A 19570-nucleotide genomic window follows, 5' to 3' on the forward strand; every position below is an offset into this window, starting at 1 on the left:
TGGAAGAGAGATCAGCCTTGCTCAATGACCCGAAGGGTGACTGCACCAAGGCTTTTCAGCCTTCTTTTGTCCTCTTGCTCATTTTGTTAACTGACCAAAAGAGGTCGCAGGTTGTCCAGAATTGAATTAGAGACTCAAGAAATCTGTGTGAGCCCATCTACAAAGGAGGAATTGATCAAGCACAATGTACTGCATGTTTGGCTTCAGGGTTGGGGTTTTTTGGTTTGGTTTGGTTATGTGGGTTGGGTTTGTTTTGTTTTTGTTTTGGTTTTGTTTGCTTGTTTGTTTTTTTGTTTTGTTTTGTTTTTTTTGTTTGGTTTTTGGTTTTTGTTTTTTGTTTGTTTTTTTTGTTGTTGTTTTTTTAGACTACTGCATGAAAGCTTGCTGTCACTTTTTTTTATTTTCCTTTGGTTTTAATAAATGTTTATAGGTGGTGAAGTCTGAAAATATCCGGGATTGTCTGGTGGTGTGCATCATGAGAACTCAGGTTAGGTCTAGCAGAAAGAGAAGGCCTTCTTCCTCTCTGCTCTAGCACCAACACGGTAGGGTAGCACTGTACACTGTATAAATAGGGGCATCTTTGCAGTTGGGGTGAGCTTTTACAGCATACTGCTTTCAAAACTGAAACGATGATGCAGGGGAAATGCTGACAAGATAAGTAAAATGGGGCAAAGAGAATTAGGGGATGGAAGGGATGACAGAGAGCAACCCTTTTCCTTCACCACAGTCATACACCTCTTACTTACATGCTAATACCAGTGTAAGTTGTATTTCAAACTGTGGCATGACTGTTTTTATCAAGCTGGAATTTGATTCCCACCAACAAAAAGATTTTTTTTTCTTTCTTTTATAACATTCCACAAACTTTGTGGTATACCATTTTGGAGTCCTGTTAGTAGAAGGAGATGTTTGCAATGTCACCAAATAAAAGTGCTCTGGTTTTTATTTTAAATACGCGGTTGGTGAACCTAGTATATATTTTGAAATAGCATAAATCCAAGTTAATGAAACATCAGGGCACCCAAATGGAAAATTAACACTGTCAAAGATGTGGCTGAATCACCTTTGCAGTAAGTGAGTAGAAAGCCAGCGATGTGCCAAAGATCAGGTCAGCCTAACAGCTTTTGCTAAACAAATAGCTATTTGCACTGTCTTAACCAGTGGGCACTGCATGACAGTGCATTTATCTGAATGACAGAATTTGGTTCAAAGCCCTCCTTGGCAATCAGAAGATGAATACCAATGTATCTGGAAAGCCAGATAAAAAAAATTACAAAGAAAAACCCTAAAACCTCCCAACGCACACCCAGAGTTAACAGCTGAATTATACTTACAGACAAAACCTTAGTAATATTGATGGAACTCTCCCATGTGGACAAGGCCAAGGGCTAAATATGCAACATAGCAATGATTATAATACTGTACAAAATCCGAACTTCCGCGCTTACTATTCTAGAGGCTTTACAATTTTTTTCTGGTTTATTCAGTTTTGTCAGGGAAGAGGGAGAGACAAAAGTCATATAGAGTTATACTGAACTTCTACCATCTGTTCTAGACGATGGAGAGCAGAAGAGGAACAACCGAAAGGTGCCGTGCTTCAGAGAATCTCACGTACTCCTCCCATTGCTCTAGAGAGTGAAAGTGCAATTTATGGAAGCACAAAAAGGATGCGCTTTATTTCCCCTTCCACTTTATCCTCCTGCCTCCTTCGTAATTCAGCTCCCTCTCTTCTCTGGTCCGTTAGCTGAGCTCACACCTTCCGTGTACTTGTTTATTGGTGGCTCTGTTTGCTACAAGGACTAGTCATGGGAACTGGAGTTGTGGTTGAAGTAGCTCTACTTTCCGCTGCATGGCCACATTACATTTTGGAGCAATCCAGAATTTTTAGTATAGTCCCATTGTACTGCATATGGCTTTACTACCCAAAATTTAACTATCAAGAATGTGAGCTTCCCTGTACAATGCCATTTTAAAACTTGTATAATTTTTCAACTCTTTTCCTTGTTCAGACCAAAGCAAAACCTTCACAGAAATCTAGAGATACGTAGCGCATCTTGGGTTGAGGGCTAAATCCACATTTGCAAAGCATCCTTTTATTTGGGTCTCTCTGCTCTTCTTTTTGCAGACTTTGGAGTTTTATGTACAATAAACTTCTGAAGTCAGCAGAAAGGAGCATTTCCTCAATATGTTCTTGTTTTTTGGAAGAATACTCAGATTTACCATGAAGTCAGTTGACACAATATGTACTTCAAACTTAATTTAAATGATACTTTCTAAATCACTGTTTTCACAAAGGCGAGGATTAAGACTTCAGCATTATTTGTCACCTGTCTGTAAAAATAGTTTAATGAAAATTTCCTGCAGACCTGTTCCTGATTTGGGGCTAGAAATGAACATCTCGGGTGTTTTCCAGTTCCCCCTTTTAAGCCAAGTGTTCAGGCTTACGAATTAGAAAACTGTACTGGATCCCTCACAAATGCCACCCTGCGCTCCTTGACTGAAGGTGGCAATCTGAGTTCAATGTGACAGAACAAACGAGAACTGAATTTGGAAGCAGATAAAATTAGGAAACCAAAGGAGAAATAACAAATCCTTTGTGGGGAAGTCAACTGAATTGAGACATTTTACACATTATTAGACTTTTCAGGATTTGTTCCTTTTGTTGCCACCAGAGGCATATGTAATCAAAGGACCTATATTGACGGTATTACAGAAACAGTTACCAAACACTTCCCTCCACTAATTGAGATGTCTAGTTAACCATAACAGAAGAAGGGAAGATAGCTGATAGGTTTCCCATTACAAAGCTCTTATCCAGAGAGGTGTTCATCTCTTTTATGTACTAGTTAGACATTATATAGTGTGTCATGGCAATAAAAATCTTACGGAATTTAAAGAGAACAGGGGGATTAGAGGGAGGAGGAAATGAAGGAGAAGTTCTAGCTCTCAGGACTTCTTCATAAGAAGAGAAGAGATTGCTGCTGGACCAGATGTTCTCCATACCCACACCACAGCCATCAATCTGGGTATTGTGCAAGTTCCAAAATGGGGGTGTCGTAAGAGGTAAAAGGAGAAATGCTGCTGCTTCAAAAGTGTTGTCTGATGGAGCTAGATTTACTGACACTTTAACTTCTGTCCGCAAGTGAAAAACCAACCATCCTACCTTAAAACCTCAGTGAAGTGTTGAAGTGGAAAAATAAGTGATTTTGGATTACTGGAAGCAGACTGCAGCTGAGACTGGAGTGCATGGAGATCTGACCCTCTTTATGTGTGTTTGGTTTTGAATGAATACATTAAGATTTGAGTCATTTGATAAATTAGTGGGTCATGAACACACCTCATGTTAAGGTTGATTTACATACAATCAGGGTTGGAAGACAAAAAGTATGAGAAAATACATGAGCAATTAATTTAGCATGAGTTTATTCTTTTCTCTATTCAGCAATCCCATCCCTTAATGACACTGTGCTCCAGTATAATAATATCTCACTATATTTATAAAATATCATCTCTATTACCTGTGTTATAGAAAAAAGGCAGTGATTTGAATGCCTGCAAATCTAGAGGCTTTGTTACCATGTGACCTTCAGAATAAGTCACAAAGAAAAGAAAATCTTCAAAACTTTTCAGAATGTAAGTCAAGCAGGAAAAATACCAAGTTTTAAAATCATCTCTCACAGACTGGTGTTCGAGATAAAAGGATATGCTGTGCGTTCTGTTGAGAAGTTTCCCCTTACCAAAAGCATGAAGCTTTCTGAGGCAAGCTGTATGCAAAAGAAGACAGATAGTTTTAAGTCCATTGTTTTAATTACCCAAGTTAAAACCACACAAGTCTCAACCATTTCCAGCTGAGAATGGCATCTCTAACATCATATGTATTGCCCTAGCCACTGAACTCCTGATTGTAAATTGGCAAGGTTTGTCATACTTTCTCTCTCTCCAACTCTGCATTTTTGTTTTGCTTTATCTTGGATATCAGACTATATGCATTTTAGTCTAACGTTGGTCAGCATGGGATACCCAAAGCCTCTCTGGCCTCACAGGAGTTAAGGTCCTGTCTTCTGTTGATCACACTGGGCAGGTATCAGGTCTATATGAATGTCTACTGTTATGTATCTCACCCCTCCAGGTGCTAATGCCTAAGGAACTGGTAGGTTATGATCTTACAGAAACCAATTATTATGCACAAAACTTTTACCAGTAAGTCAGGTATGCAAACAATATCAGGAAAAACACTCTATCACCATCAGTTCCCACTATACTTACGTTTACTCACCTACTGCATTTATTTGACTAGGATGTTAATCTGGAAGACAACAGTTAGTTGTTCATACTGTCCGTTTTATAAGCAACTCATAATTTTCAGTACCTCTGCTAATTAATTAAATAATGTTGATGTCCACCATGAGAATGCTGACAGAACCCAATTAATAAGTAATTTCTGATCAGCAGACCCCTTTTAAAATGTCTCAAATATCAATACCAAATCAATGGTCTTTTTTTTTTTTTTTTTTTTTTTTTTCCCCAACGTAGGGCCATATTTTAAAGAAGACTTCAGAAATAATATTGTTCTATTGGACGTGCAGGGTGTACTTTCAGTAAAAGATACTAGTTTGTAGATTCTGAAGCTTTAAGTACTTCATCGTGCTTATTGCACAATATATGCCTAACAGGCCTGTTAGGTTTCCAGTCTGAAACTGTTATCTTTACAATGCTATGCAACAAGAGTAGTGCAGGACCATGCACAGAATTACAAAGGAGCAAAATCGGGGTACAAAAATTGTGCCTTCCTGAAGGAAAAATAAGTTTGCAATACTTATTAGGACTAGTGTAGACACTTGAAAATGTAAGAGAAAATCTTATGGATAAGAGGTGTTTCACAAGCCAGTTTCGTTTGATGGATGCTTTGTTGGTTGTAAATAAATCATCGGTGGGTATTTCAGCCTTTTCCCAAAGCAGAACAGGAATAACAAAATCAAAGCATGGTTGAGTATAACACTTGCTGGGAAATACAGTGAAGTATTTCTTGATGACAGAAGACTGGCACAGGGCAGTAGTATTACCATGAGCGATCTGATCCTAAATCCATCAAATATAATAGGAATCTCTGTCCTTTTAGGAGACATTAGTTAGGGTCTCTAGCTGGCGTATAGTTTCGTGCATGAATTTTCTCACTGGATGTGGAAACTGCAGAAAGGGGTCCTCAGATTTGCTATAGACTGAAAGGAAGAATTTCCCAGGAACACAACAGAAAAACAGTTCTGTTTTTTGTTTTGTTTTGTTTTAGTATAGTCACATTCTTAAGTCTGGGAAGCCATACCTAGAAAGAGAACAGAAATACATATGACGTATTTGATGACGCATGCTTAGTATCCCATGCTGTCTGATGCTTCTTGTTGTTGTCCTGTTTTTCAAAATTCCGTTTCCCTGAGGGTTAGTTAGAAAATTATTGTGATTTTTTAAAAAAAGTTGGTAAATAAGCTGGTTCCAAATTTCAGCATAGTTATCCTTGCACGAAGCCTATCTCTGCAATTCACAAGAGTGTTGCTTGCATGTCTTGGCTTTGGCTCTGCGCCACATACTCTGTCAGTTCTTTGGAGAATCTGGAAAGTCAAATCACAGCATACAAACAAACATTCTGCTTCTTCTGTCTACAGTAGTTTCTCAGAAGGATAAATGTCACAAATGATGCTGGAAAGATATGTACATCTCTTTGTCATATATGTGGATGTGACCATAAAACAAGGGGGCTAAATCAAATCCTGTTCCTGCTGCTGAAGTCATTGGCAGTATTCCCGATGACCTGGAGGAATTTGGGCCTGAACTAACAAGTGGCCCTTCGATCCATGTGCATAAAAAGACATTAGGACTATTGGACTTGTCCAAAATATAGCCCCACCGTGAACCCAGTGCAGAAATAGGAGCTTCTATACTCACTGCTTCAACTCACTGATCTGATAGCACCGCAACAAGCTACTTGTTAATGTAGATTTTTATAGGCACCTGAAGTTACAGCACAATCCCTTGGAGATTTTCTGTTGCTTATTAGAGGAAAAGCACTGTGGTCTCTTTATTGTTGAACCTTATATTTAAAGTCACTTGAAAATGTGGGCACTTGGGACTCACCTGATGACATTTAGGATGAGAGGAAATGGCCTCAGGCTGTGCCAGGGGAGGTTTAGATTGGGTATCAGAAAAAATGTCTTCACTGGAAGGGTCGTCAGGCATTGGAACAGGCTGCCCAGTTTGGTGATGGAGTCACCATCCTTGGAGGTATTTAAAAGACGTGTAGATGTGGCTCTTAGGGATGTGGTTTAGTGGTGGGCTTGGCAATGTTGGGTTAGCAGTTGGACTTGATCTTAAAGGTCTTTTCCAACCTAAATGATTCTGTGTTTTCTGAAGAGAAGTCATTGTGGAGCACGTTTGTACAAAGGAAGCACTACTAGCTGTCAGTTAAACAAAATAATTTCTCATGGGGAGTTAGTTTTAGGAAGGCACACTGTGGCAGTCAAGTAATTTGTGGAATCCATTTCACCTTGAGCTCTCACTGGTTTAATTGCCCTTTCATAGCATTGCTAAGAATTAAGAACAACTCCACTGAAATTAATGGCACTAGAACAGTGAAAAGTTGGCAGGAGGGGAAAGAGAATGAAGCCTTGCATATCAGAGCTCACTGGGCAGTAAATTTGGGAAAATAACACTTCACAGGGAGATTAAGAGTATGAATACATCTCTCACCTCACTAGCTAGAATATGTAAAGGACACTAGGCATTATTATTATTATTATTACATGTTGCTATTCAAAGTACAACCTGTTCAAGAAGTTGTTATGTATGGGATGATGGTTTTGAATCCAGAATTCAACTCTGAAGGAAGCTGTCCTAGAAGTCTCCCTGAGAAAACTACTAAATGATGGATGAAAATTGACAGAATCTGATGTAACTTTTCATATTGCCCAACAGTTCTTCCCCTCTCAAGCAGGAAAGATTTCCCAGACTTGCAGAAAGATCAGGCCACCCCTGTCCTTATCGCCTTCTATATCTCGGTCTGTTCTTTAGACTATTTCTACACTAAAAATATTTTTTTGAGTTTGGCCAGATTGGTCAGAAGTATGATGACAGCAATTTTTACTGAGATATATATAGTTTTAAATGCTCACATATAGCTTTCTTATCACAGGAGCACATGGAAAGGGTTGTAATGATAATAGCCTTATTTCTGCAGCTGTGTCCGCTCTACGTGCATTTTTGTATGATGTACAATTGTTTCAGTCTACTAGAAAAGTGATTTCAAACAGATGCTTCTTGAGCTTTCTGGGCCCATCCACAATCAAACTTCCTAACAGGAGTTTTTATTTTTCCAGACGTGAGCCAAAGATAAACGGCTGTCTCTTTCCATGTTCCCATTAAAAAGTTTACTTTTCATTTTAACCAGCCTATTTAATAGCCTTAAATTGCTTCTAGTTCATAAATGCGTCTCTGAGGAAAACCCCAGCATGACAATTATAGTCACTTTCTTCCACAGACTGCATATACAACTGCATATTTTGTCCCTATTCATTTGAATAAAAAATAGATGCTCAGTGTGGTTTTGAAAGGAGTAAGCCATAGCAGCATTTTATAATTAATATAAATGATAATTGGTCTACTGACAGATGAGGCTGCATCAGAACTTCTCAAACCCCAAATTATGAGAACAGTAACTTCAAGAAAAAGCCTATTGCAGCCTTGCTGTTGATAACACATACCAACATACCCCAAGACTTTCACTAATGCTGCCAGTTTCATTCAGTATATACTCCCCTGTAAAATCCTCATTGCTCCTTTATGTTCTTAGCACTGAAAAAAATCAGCTTATCTGAATGCAGTGTGTGACTTTAAAAATATTTTTCTTCTTTACTATCGAAGTTTTTGTTATTTAGTATTTTAAGTTAAATCCACTTAAGGACTGAATTGCCTTATAACAGTCTACATTGAGAATTTGCTCAGATGAGACTGGATTAATTTAAAGCCACTTTAGAGAGAGACTAGGTGATATTTTCTAAGCTTGGCAACCTCAGTATTAATCTAAAGACCTGACCCCCCCAATACTTATTATTATAGGAATAGCATGTTATTATATATAATAAAATAATGCTATGTAATAAGAAATAACTATATGGATAAATGTATGCAGATATAGACATATATAATCATATTAAACTTGCCGTCAGGAAACGTGGGCCATACAGTCATTCCCATATCCATATGTGTGACTGAAAGAAGGAACTCAATGGAATGCTATTAAAAACTATCTTTTTCATTATTTGCAATTAGATATAAACAAAAAGTGAAAATACGCCTGAACAAAACTGAGCAGTTTTGCTTTAACAATCCAACTAGAGGTCTAAAACCATCTTTGACTGAAAAAAGATTAATAATAGCCATCATATTTTTTTCCAGACAACTGAACAGACTAGCAGCTCAAAAATCTGGAAATTATTAAACATATAAATAACCCCCACCCCCTTTGGGATGTTAAAAATATTAAAAACAATGGAGAATCATTTGAACTAAGTCATCTGCTGTCCTATGTTGTGGGATCTGCAAGATGTGGCAATAACAGACGATAGAAAAACACAAAGTTCTTAGAAGAAATCTACATTTGGAATTAATTTGTTAAACTGTGAATTTTGCACTTTCAAAAGCAACAGCACCATGATTTTCAATCGTGCATTAAAAATATGCTAGTAGTAGTAAGATGAAGGCAGTATTTTATGTCTTCTGGAGACATTATTATTTCCATATGGTGCAATACCTTTCACACTATTATGATATACTGTAATACTGATTGCCATGGTAACCATGCCTACTTTAATTTATTGTATTACAGGCATCTAAATAATATACACCTTTAAATACCAAGGATCAGATCCCATAAATACTGTTCATACACTGCCCTAGTTCAGCACAGAATAGAGAGAGTCTTACAGTCCTCCAAGCAGCTGGGAGCTGGTTTTGACTTTGCATATCATTTAATTCCATTGTTATAAAAGACCAACAACAAGCTGAAGCATAAGAAAGCAAACAATCCTTGCATTACTCGCAATGGAAAATACTGTTAGCACTGAATGAAATGTAGCTGAAGCTGCTGAGCCGAGGAGTCACCCTTTGTTGGGGTACACATGAAGAGTAGTTAAATTGCCTTATTCAACAAAACTGTTGAAACAATAGGGAGCCACCGCCCAAAACACAGGCCCCATGCCCGGCTGGTGGGACTTTAGCTGTGTGGGTGGAGGGATTTCTCTGGGAGCTGCACACAAACACAGGGGTTGGGCATTGCTGGAGCAAGGTTTTGCACGCACTGGGGCGGGAAACAAGCAGCCCACGGAAATGGCGGCAGAGACCCAGGGGCAGTGAGGGGAATCGTGCAAGGTGTGGCACATAATGGCCACGGAGGTCAGCGGAAGGGCGAGCTCTTTCAAAATAGCCTCGTCTTCTTCTTTACAGGAGCAAATGTAAAATTCCAAAATAGTAAAAGATGTAGTTCCGTGGGCCTCGGAAGTAAGAATTGTCAGCCAGCCAAAACATCCGTAACCCACAAATCCATCTGGTCCTCTACCAAATAATAAACTGCTCAGGAGTGACTGATTTTAAAAGACGGCAGGATTTTTTTTTTTTTTTTTTTTTTTGTTCCTAGAGTCAGGGCGTTTTTAAGGCATGTCTGTAGGAGTTCAGCTGCCTTTTATCAATTCCTGAGAATTAATTATAATATTTGATAATTTATCCATTAATCTTCTGTTAAACTTTTACAAAGTCATCCCCCACAGATCATCAGTACTTCAACATTTATTTGTTGGGGGATCAGACTTTGCTAGGTTAGGGCTAAGGTGTGCCCTTTTCTACTTAGCCAATGAAAGTGGATAATTTTGAGCCCATGGCTGCACATCAAAGTCTCTAAGTACAGAATGATATTTAGAAAAAAGGTTCGGATCAAATCTACACAGCTCTGAAATTCATGCAAGTTGGTGGTTTTAGATGAGGTATTGACAGAAGAATGTGTCATAAATTGAGATGACTGGACAATTTTATGGCCAAGTTACATAAGGATCTTTCACCCTGAGTTGGCCAAGTAAGATTCAGTTTTAAACAATCTCTCTCCTGACTAAACATATCAATAGCTGGCAAAATACTGGATTATTTAGAAATTCTGAAATGCTAATGCCACTCGTCTCATACATTTTGGACCTGATAATTGCTGTTAGACTTTGGAAATGACTGCGAGTGGCATTTCTGGAGAGAATAATATTTTGTTAAGAGAAAAACTTTGGACTTCTAACTATATGTGCAGATGAAATTGGCTAGTAACCTTTATCACCTACATTAAGTATGAAACTACTACCCCACAAAAAAAAAAAAAAAAAAAAAAAAAGTGAAAAGCTAGCATTTACTGTTTAGGCCAGGTTATTTGTGATCAATGTAGTAAAGATGAAACTGTCACAGTTTCTGTGTCTGTGGATTTTTTTCAATAGGATATGTAAAATAGCATTTGCAAAATTATCTTAATTTGTGCCATATTGTTGCTGCCACCATGAGCTCCGGAGCTCCTGCCCACAAACATCATTAGAAAGAGACAATTCACTCCACGGACAGAGCTTATATACCACTTTGTTGTACTTGCACCAAAATTTGGAACATTGTATTTTTTATTTACAAATTGTACAATCTTATGCATCGGCTTATTTTCACAGGAGTCTGCCGCATCTTCCGTATTAGCAAGAGAGAGATTTAAGAGCAGAACATTTCATTCAACCTAATCTTGCCATCCTGGCTACATGATATAATGATAGTGCTATGATTATTATTTCCATAACAATAACAGAAAGTTCTGAACTAGAACTAGGCAGCCTGGTTGTGTGGGTACATGTACAAACATAAGAAAAGAGTCCTTGCCACAGGCATCCAACAAATAACAGAATGAAGAGGATTAAAGAAGTTGCCTGTGGTCCACTGTATTCTGGAGTCCCCCAAACTCTAAATCAGAGAGTAGGTTTTGCATACAGTTGTACGAAGGTTTTCTTCCCTGTATAAAACATTCACTTCCTTAGCAAAGCCTTGTTTCTGTGCATCCAGAGCAGTTTGTCAGCTGCTCAGAAGCACCAACGCAACCGTGCATTCACACGGCAAAGTGGATGGGCAAAAGGATCTTGCTGAGTGGGTGGATGGGGGAGTTAGGCTGTGCAGCGGCGAAGCAGCCGGTCCCTTTACAGGGTGGTCTGCCCTCCCTTCTGGCAGCACAGCTTGGGGGGAACCCAGTGGTGGTGCTGGGGTTGCTAGGGTAGGAACTTAATAAAGAGGCTTTACTGCCAGAGGAGCTGTAATGTTAAACTGCACCTTTGGTTTATATATATATAAAATATGTATATATGTATGTATAGATATATTAAAAAAAAAAAAAAAGAAAAAAAAAAAGAAAAAAAAAAAAACAACCACAGAACAGAATTTTTCTGCTAGTGTGATTACACTAGCTCTCTCAAAAGACTTAACCTGAATTGACAAAAGCTGCCTTCTGTCAGCATGGCTGTGACCAGACCAGGGGTTCTCCTTAACAAAACTGTGTCAGCCACGATGTGTGAAATTTTTCTATTAAACAAAAATGCTGTCTTCTTACACTAGCACAGTGTCATAGGCTAACTTCTGTTTGCAGAGTCTTGCTTTGACAGGCATAAAGCTATATTATTTGATGGCAGCATGGAGCCATACGGGAAAGGAGTTGCTGGTCAACAAGGTTCGGATTTTAGTTAAGAAACATCTATGTAGCGAAAATCTGACTGGCATCTTTGTTGGCATATCATAACAGTGAACAAACACTGTATGCATACAGTGAGGTTTTTTCTCACTCTTGATGTGATCTCACGTTAAAGACAAGGCCCTTTAGTAGAGCAGAGCTACTACCATATGTTGTACTTGCCCTGTGCCACAAGGATCCCAACCTCCTACAGGATCCTTCTTCTACCACCCAGGCACGGGTGCTGTGGTGGTCCCTTTCTTTTGCAAAGACAAGAGTCTCAACCACCTTGAGGTATGAAGTAGGCCTAAGTATTTTATTAATATAAGTAAATAAAACAACGAAAAAAGCCAACAGCAAAACTGAGTGATTGCTTCTGTAGCACCGCTATCTGGGGAGCCACCCAGAGGACTGCAGCAGTGAGGTTAGAGGGCTCGTATTTCCTTGGGAGCTGAGGTGCTAAGCAATAAGCAAGACGAAAAGGAAGAATACCAACAGGGCTGAGCAGGATACCCCCTTCCCCGTGCTATAGCCAGTGATGGGCTCCCCTCACTACAGGAAGGGCTTGTTATTGGGGTTAAGAAATAATTCTTATTTAAAGAATCAAGAGAACTGGCCTCTGGCATGACATGAAAACTCCTGGGATGCTTGTAATACCTGTGTGCTTTCAAAACTAAATATTCTGCTCCTGTCCTGAGGGCAACAGAGTTTCCCAGCACCTTTGTGGCACAAAAGATGATGCCAGTCTTTTAGCTATATGAGTGCTAGTAAGTAAAACAGGCCAGGAAGCATTCTCTGGCCTTGAGACTAACTTGTATGACAAGACTCACATCTGCAGTGCTAAGCTCTCCTATCCCCTAAAACAGAGTAGCCACATCCAGACTGCCCAGTATGGCTCCTTCAGGCAACCACCGAGCCTTGCTGTGATCACAGTTTCAGGAATGGTTCCAGTGGACAATTTCCTTACTGGCCCAGATGTGGGGGAGACCAGGGAGTGCTTTGTGTGCTGATAATTTAGACTGCCCAGGCTTGGTTTGGGGGGAACAAGGATCAGCTTGTGCCACAGCCCGTCTTAGCAATTTGACAGTATCGAGCACCACAGGACAAGGCTTGTATTTGTGAACTGGCTCTGTTTAGTTTAATAGTATAAACACAGACTTAGAGTCTTCTGCATACAAAAGGGTTACATCGGTTCAAGGGCAGATTGGACAAGTACTTGGAAGATAGGTCTACCGAGAGCTGCTAAATAATGAAACCACATCAGCTACAGAAAATCCAGAGCTAAAAACAGCCAGAGATTAGGAGAACAGTCAGGAGATGTGTCATATATGGTTGTCCTGTTCTCACTCTTCCCTGGGAATGAACTCAATGGCCGGTCTTAGAAATCGGACAGACAGACCTTTGGTCCTTGTGCTCTCAAGAGTCATACCAGCCGTGAGTGCGGCACTGAGCTCAGCTGCCTGAGAGTTTCTCTTTATACGTATGTGTAGATACATGCATTTGCTACCTTTCTTTTTATTTTATTTTTTGGAGACCCCCTCCTTCTCACCAAGGATACCATGAAATCACAGAGGATCCGGGCATTGATCTCAAAGGCAGATGACCAGAGCAGGGACCTTTGTACTCAGCTGCAGCCAGGTGTTCAAAATTTGAGCCTAACTGAGTTTCCTACACATAAATCAGGAAGAAATACATCAGAGTGTTACATTTGTTTGCAATAAAATAACTTTAAGTTGGGATTAAGAAAAGACAGGGAATTGAATGCTTTGGTGACACTGGGAAATGTGCTATGAAAGTGGAGAGAGTGGAAGGATGAGGACCCGCTTGAAAAATGTCATGTTTTAGCGGTTTTGTTTAATTAACTCACGTCAATATGCTATTCTTCCAATCATTCCCCAAAGAAAAATCCAACACCTGGCTATGGAGTAAGACATCATTTGTGCACCTTTCCCACTTTGGCACCGTGTAGGGCTTCCAGAGATCCCTTCTCCCCGAAGAGGGGAGGTGAGTCCCTGGGACGAGAGGAAGGGCGGCACTGCCGGGCGCCCGGGGCTGCCTCTCGCTGAAGCGGCAGTGCAAGGCCGAGGGACTCCAGGGAGCCTGGCCAAGTGCTGCTGGCTGCCAGCATCGCCTCCCCCTGCTCCCCGAGGCAGCGCCGGCGGGGAGGCCGTGGGCCGAGACGGGCCGGGCCGGGCCGGGCCGAGCCAAGCCGGGCCAAGCCCAACCAGGCGGGCTGGACAGTGCCGAGGCGAGCCAGGCCGAGCCCTGCCCATTCCAATAATTCCCGACTGCCCATAAACCCCGTGTCCCCTCCACTGAGGTGATTAATAATTAATCGGATCCAGCGGAGAGCAGCCGGGGCAGGACTGGCCACACGCACAACTTCTTTTACTCCACTTTGCAGTTCCGACGCTGAAGGGCACAGCTTTCTTCCCCAGGTTGCTGCTGCATCTCACCAGTGTTTGAGCTGTGGTGCGACCTTCATGCAGAGTGACATGATTTTTCAGGATGCGTCTTTTAGCATGAAAGATCGTGGTTAATCTTCCCTTTGCACCGCTGGAAGCCTTTTGCTCTAAATGGACCTCCTCTTGATCTACAACCCACCCATGGATGGAGCATCCCTGTGGCTGCCGTGTCCTGCAGGTGCAGCGAGTGTTCACCAGCAGGCTTGACGAAACGTGCAGTTTTTATTTCTCTAACAATGGCCAGTAAACTTCTGAACAGCAGTTTATTTTTTTATTATTTTTTTTTTTTTAAAAAAAAAGGCTGAGTTTTTGTGGGCAAATTTGAAGACAGTTTTGTTCTCCAAGGCACCACTAATCTTCGTGCAAAGTAAATGTCAATGAGCAATCCTGGAAGATGTATCAATACTTGTCTTTTAGTGCTTATCTGGACACAGAATGAAGTGCATGATAGCCTCTTGACTGAATACAGAAAGCTGAAGGTCTGAGTCCAAACCGCTGCATCCAGAGAGTCAACATATTTCTAGCCTGAAGTTTATCCCACAGAGCCACTCCCCTTGGGGATGGGAGTAATAAAAATAATAACAAAATACTTGTGAGAGATCAATTGTACTGTGTACAATGGGTTTTGGACACTTGTCTGGGGCTGCTAGTCAGGTTTTGGAGAAGGATATTAATGCAGCACCTGGAAAAGTGGTGGTACAATGTCATAATTTAATTTCCACCTGTGAAAAAAATCTTTAAAGGCTAGAAATCTCTTAATAATATCAGGGCATGATACAAAGACATTAACACCCATGGGTGAGGAGTGTTGCCCAGAGCCCTATTTGCCATTATCTAGGAAAGCATTGTGTTCAAGGTAAAGTATAAATTGTCAATGGAGTAGTTACATCAATTAAAATATGAAACTAGAGCTCCTAAACTGCTGCTGAGATGGAGCCTGCCTTCTGCTTTACATAGATGGGCAGTGCGTTTTCCTCATTATTTGATTAACAAAATGATCCTAGCCACGTATAATTTTTTTTTCTGTTGCTGACTCCTTGGCTGACTATACTTCTCCCTGGCAAGAGCATAACACAGAAAGCCTTCATCTTCCCAAAATGTTTACATGATGCTTCTCTTGATGACAAGGTAGCAACAGTAAAATGCAACCGTAGACACAAAAGTGTGCTACTGTATGGAGAAAGAAATTGAACAAGATCCAGAAAATAAGTAACTTTTATAATAGTATTATATGAATAAACAAACACAAAATACACTAAGGACTGGAAACATAAAAAAATCATATTCACCTATCAGAAATGTGATCTATTATTTTATTATTTTAATAGATAGTAGTTTATAAAGATCTTCATTTTGTCTCATATTTTAACATGGAAATATGTGCACATGTTTAAGTAACAGCTTTTCCAGTATTTGTGGAAATTCTTTTGTCTGAAGTCTGTGTACATCCCTTTCATGTGAACTAGATTCTTTCTCTTCAGTAAAAATATAAGTCCAAAGTTACACAGAACTGGCTGTTTTCTGTCAGCCTTTCTGTGCATCCTTGTCAGCTGAATGGCTGACCTAGTAAGGAACGCTTTAACCTAGCAGTGATGGGGAGGGAGATGTTTACCAGCAGCCTGGTGAGGGAGTGATGGACAGGCCTGATGAGCAAAGGACCTAGAGTGATGTGACAGAGATCACAAAATTAAGAGAACAGGGCTGAAAGAGTGCCACCTCCAGCACTTGCGTGTAAGCAAGGAAGTGCCTACAGGTACCATTATGTGGAATGGGGAAGTGCCCAAAACCCTTTCTGGGAAATCAGCGTGCTAGGATGCCTCTCCAAAGCACCTGGACACTCATACACACAGCATGGGGAATAAACATAATGAATTATAGATCTGTGTGCAGTTGTAGGACTATAATCTTGTTGGGATCCTGGGGATGTGGTGGGATGGTTCCCATGACTGGAGTGTTGCAATGGAGGGATACAGGATGTTCAGGCCAGGAAGATGAGGAGGGTGAGTTTTACTTTACGTGAGAGAGCAGATGGAGTTCATGGAGCTCTGCCTGGGTATGGATTATGAACCAACTGGGCGCTTAAGAGTAAGGATTAAAAAGCGGACTAGTATTGGTGGCATTGTAGTGGGTGTCTGCTATGGATAGACATCCTAACAGGAAAGGAGGGGCTCATCAGGGATGTGAAGGTTGAAGGCAGCCTTGGATGCTGTGATCATGAGATGCTGGAGTTCAGACCCTGAGAGGAGGAAGCAGGGCAAAAGGAAAGATCACAGTACTGGATTTCAGAACAGTCTTTGGCCTCATCAGGGATCTGCTTGGTATAGTCCTATGGGATAAGGGCTTGGAGGGAAGAGGCACCCAAGGAAGCTAGTTAATATTCAAGGGTCACCTCCTCCGAGCTCAAGAGTAGTCCATCCTAATGAGCAGGAAGTCAAGCACAAATGCCAGGAGGCCTGCGTGGATGAACAAGGAGCTCCTGGCAAAACTCAAAAAAAAAAAAAAAAAAAGAAATACACAGAAGGTGGAAGCAGGGACAGGTAACCTGGGTGGCTGGGTGGAATACAGAGATGCTCTCCAAGCATGAAGAGATGTGGTTAGGAAAGTCAAAGGGGGACTGGATCTGGACAGTGACATCAAAAGCAACAAAGGCTTCTGTAAATACATAGATGACGAAAGGAAGACTAGAGAAAATGTGGGCCCATTGATGAATGGGACAGGGGACCTGATTACACAGGACATGGAAAAGCCTGAGGTACTCAATGCCTTCTTTGCCTCTGTCTTTATTAGGAAGACTGGCCTTCAGGAATCTCACACCCCAGAGACCAGAGGAAAGACTGGAGCAGAGAAGACATTCTCCTGGTGGAAGAGGATCAGGTCAGAGCATTCTTAAGCAAACTGGATATGTGTAAGTCCATGGACCCTGATGGGATGCACCCACAAGCACTGAAGGAGCTGGCTTTGTCATTGCGAGGCCACTCTCGGTAATACTTGATTGGCTGTTGCAATTGGGAGAGGTGCCTGAGCACTGGAAAAAAGCAAATATCACTCCTATCTTCAAGAAGAGAAAGCGAGAGGACCCAGGGAACTACAGGACAGTCAGTCTCACCTCAAGCCCTGGGAAGGTGATGGAGCAGTTAATCCTGGAAACCATTTCCAGGCCCATGAAGGACAAGAAAGTTGTATGGAGTAGACAGCATGACTTCACCAAATCATGCTTGACCAACCTGATAACTTCCTACAATGAAATGACTGGCCCGGTAGATGAAGGGAAGGCAGTGGATATTTTATGCCTGGGTTCAGTAAGGCTTTCAACACTCTCTCCCACAAGATCCTCATAGAGAAGCTGTTGAAGTGTGGGTTGGATGAGGAGACAGTGAGGTGGATTAAAAACTGTCTGAATGGCTGGGCCCAGCGTATGGTGATCAGTAGCTTGAAGTCCAGTTGGATGCCAGTAACTAGCAGTGTACCTAAGAGTTCCAAACTGGGTCCAGTTCTGTTTGATGTCTTCATTAGTGACCTGGATGATGGGGCAAAGTGTACCCTCAGCAAGTGTGATGATGACACAAAACTGGGAGGAGTGGCTGATACAACATAGGGTTGTGATGCCATGTGGAGGGACCTTGACAGGCTGGAGAAAGGAGCGGACAAGAACCTCATGAAATTCAGCAAGGAAAAGTGCAAAGTCCTGCATCTGGCAAGGAACCCCATGCACCAGTAACATGCTGGATGCCACCCAGATGGAAAGCAGCTTGGCAGAAAACAACCTGGGGGTCCTGGTGGATACCAAGCTGGGCATGAGCCAGCAACATGCACTGGTGGCAAAGGCGGCAAGTGGTATCCTCAACTGCCATAGGCTAAGTATTGCCAGCAGGCCGAGGGAGGTGATCCTTCTCTATTCAGCACTGGTGAGGCCACAACTTAAGAGTACTGTGTCCAGTTCTGGGCTGTGTACTGGAGAAAGTCGAGGAAAGGGCCACAAGGGTGATGAGGGGACTGGAGCATCTCTTGTGTGAGGAAAGGCTGAGAGAGCTGGGACAGTTCAGCCTGGAGGAGAGAAGGCTCCGCGGGAATCTTATCAGTGTATGTAAATACCTGAAGGGAGGGTACAAAGAGTTTGAGCCAAGCTCCCAGGAACCAGGCTCAGTGGTGCCCAGTGACAGGACCAGAGGTAATGGGCACCAACTGAAACACAGGAGGTTCCCTGTGAACATCGGGAAACACTTTTTTTACTGTGAGGGTGACTTGCCACTGCCACTGTTACCCAGGGAGGATGTGGTCTCCCTCCTTGGAAATACTCAAAACCCATCTGGACATGTTCCTGGGCCACCAGCTCTAGGTGGCCCTGCTTGAGCAGGGGGGTTGGACCAGGTGACCTCCAGAGGTCCCTGCCAACCTCAGCTGTTCAGTGACGCTGTGACCCCTGTGAATTTCATGATCAACACTAGAGGCAGGTATTTTCTGAAAACAGAGATGTTTTCTGTCTGAGCTGTTGGCCTTTATAGTCTCTGAAAACAAAATCCTACCTGTTTTATTTTCCATGGTTAGTAATAGTCAGCAGCATTTTTTTTTAATTTTCCTTCTAAACTTTTATCCGATGACAAATGATCAACTGTTCTTCATTATCTTCCCTTTACACTTCCTTAATCCCAGTGGCATCTGGACCAAAGCATTCACCCAATTCCTCTCTTACCCTGCATAGAACACTTCTGGACTATGCATTAAAGTTTTGTGCTTTACTGCATACCATACCTGTTTCTTTTGTTAAATCTAACCTTAGTAAATTGATTCCAGCATATCTTTAACCCCTGCATGACACTTTCATCACAACTAAAGACTGCCAGCTGCAAGCAACTATTCTCATCTGTCAGAGTGAATCAAACACAGCATAGCACTTTAATGGACCAGACCACTATTTAGTGACTACAGAAAACAGTAAATAACAAAACACCTTTATTAAATTTGGAGACATGGCATTTAACTCATCTTTGAGTCATATCTGATATTTATCATTTTCAAAATATTAAATAAAGCAAAACCATACCGAGCCTCAGAAACTGCTTTACTCATTTAGTAACAATAACTCAGAGGAGAAAGTATAAACAGGTAAAGTATGATTGATAGATACATCCTAGTTCTGACAGCCCAGGAGGTATGCAAAGCAGAGGTGTTCAAGGAGGCAACCAAACTATTAAAGGCAAATATGCCAAGATAATCTGATTGAAAGATGTATGTGTGTATATATTTTTATGTCCAACCTACGTTCTGCCTTCTTTATGTGAAGGTATTGAAATTGGATTGAATTGAGTTTTGAATTGAATTGAAATTTATTGAAAGAGAA

The sequence above is a fragment of the Tyto alba genome, unplaced genomic scaffold (assembly GCF_018691265.1).
Source record: "Tyto alba isolate M040663 unplaced genomic scaffold, T.alba_DEE_v4.0 Super-Scaffold_48, whole genome shotgun sequence".
In the NCBI taxonomy this organism is placed as follows: Eukaryota; Metazoa; Chordata; class Aves; order Strigiformes; family Tytonidae; genus Tyto; species Tyto alba.